The sequence below is a fragment of the Macadamia integrifolia genome, chromosome 7 (genome assembly GCF_013358625.1).
Source record: "Macadamia integrifolia cultivar HAES 741 chromosome 7, SCU_Mint_v3, whole genome shotgun sequence".
NCBI classification, from domain to species: Eukaryota; Viridiplantae; Streptophyta; class Magnoliopsida; order Proteales; family Proteaceae; genus Macadamia; species Macadamia integrifolia.
The window spans coordinates 573,237-575,174 of record NC_056563.1 but is presented as its reverse complement, the minus strand read 5'-3'; the positions used below and the strand labels follow the sequence as shown (position 1 = coordinate 575,174).

Genomic DNA, 1,938 nt, shown 5'->3' with positions numbered 1-1,938 from the left:
GATACTTCTCAAAAATCAAAATTCTTGATTAATGGAGGAATAATATCATTGGCTTTTGTTCAATAAGATACCAAAGTGGATGATTAACTCATTTTATACTACATGGATCGTAGAAAAACTTTTTATAACACTAATTCTAATTTCTCAATGATATCCCACAATCATGGTTTCACGTATCGGTATTGTATCGGTCGTATCGATCGTATCGTGTCGATATTGGCTAAGAACGATCCCTGATCCTTGACCAATCCAGATCAGTTACCAGTATCGTTTTAGGGGTTAAAAAAACGTACTTTTTTAAAAAGCAAGGGGCAAAAGTGACCGAATACCTACCAATCCTCTCTGATACCAATCCGGATCAGTATCGGCAAAGACCGATACCAAGAACTAAATCCATGCCCACAATCGAGACAATTCATTGAATCCCGTGAAACTATTTCGTAGAAGTTCATTATTATCTTCCTTTTATAAAGCAAATCAAGTAGAATCATATTAGATCAGCCACTTTTTAACCCGTGATTTTCATTTAATTTTTTTTTTACCTTTTTACTCTTGATCTGTACCATGTACTGATCCACCAATATAGAATTTCCCAAGATTCGATACTGATCTAGTTGATTCTCTCAATCTGATACCGATTCCTTGAACCATGTTCGTGAGACAGAATCAAAACCAACTGGTGGACACCCGTGGGCCTCTCTCTCTCATAATTTCAAAAATTGAATCACATTGGTCAAGATCAGCTGGATCGGATAGTTATTGAAAAACAGATCCTGATCCTTAATTTACTGACCTAATACCAATCCACTGGTAAGGCATGATTTTTTTCTTTAAACAAGAGTAATTCCGTTCGATCCAGTCCAATCCCTAACGACACAAGGCCGATCTTTTTTTTTTTTTTAGAAACCGATCCCAAACTTTAAAACCTTGCTCATACGACACAAACGCAAAACATATCCTTACTTTGTATTTAGTTATGGAAAGCATTACTAGCTAAAATCAAGAGACAACAATAAAACAATAACCATGTTTTACTAATAATTGACCTTTTAATCTCTTCCAATTAAAGGATTAATCAGTCTTATTATGAAAGAAGCATACATAATGATAATGATGAGACTAATGCGGCATTATTTCTTTGTTAATCATCGCATATACAAAAGTGGTCAAGGCATTTAACATCAAAGCAATAATCCCCAGGGGCACTGTGTCCACAGTCTTTTATGGTTCGGCATGGGCGTTGTGCTTCCACCCCACGCACTATCGACCAAGGCATGTCTCCTCCTGCATGTACAATAATGAACAACAATAAATTAAGTTTTATCTCAACTAAATGAGATCGGCTACAAGAATTCATAGAAAAGAAATAAAAACTAGAGTCCAAACATAAAAAAGAAAAATAAAGAAAATACTATAGAGAGAGAGAGAGAGAGAGAGAGAGAGAGAGAGAGAGAGAGAGAGAGAGAGAGAGAGAGAGAGAGAGGAGAAGTGGAACTAACCTGTTGCCATGACCAAAACCAACAGAACCACTAAGCAACTGAATTTTAGTGAACTTGCTTTCTCCATTTCTTAATTTTTGGGGATTGCTGTAGGAGAATGTAAACTGTTGGGCTGTTATTATATAGGAGGACTAGATCTCTCTCAAGTTGCTGGAATAGTAAAGGGAGTCTTTATTAGGAAAACTATTTTAACTTTCCTATATTGTTTATTCTCTTCCTTGATAGGAAAAATCAGATCCTTCAAGGTGTGAATAGCTTTCGGAAGGGAAAGTCTACCAGTGCATACCATTACCTGATTGACTGCTTTGATATGAAATCCTTCAGATTTCCTTACCAAAAAAAAAAATCCTTCAGATTTGACTGACAAAGGAAGGGAAATGATGTTAAATTTTGGTTGTACATAGCTTTATATTTTATATATCTCTTTTGATTTGTTTCT

The 1,938-nt window shown here is 35.5% G+C and overlaps 1 long non-coding RNA gene across 1 annotated transcript; it reads right to left on the bottom strand.

Annotated features, from left to right (window-relative positions):
* Positions 1 to 1,013: 1,013 nt before the first annotated feature.
* On the bottom strand, positions 1,014 to 1,634 carry LOC122083399. Its single transcript, XR_006141650.1, has 2 exons — positions 1,500 to 1,634; positions 1,014 to 1,284 (listed from the first exon to the last, which is right to left on the bottom strand). It is a non-coding gene; the product is annotated as an uncharacterized LOC122083399 (long non-coding RNA).
* Between the last annotated feature and the right edge of the window lie 304 nt (positions 1,635 to 1,938).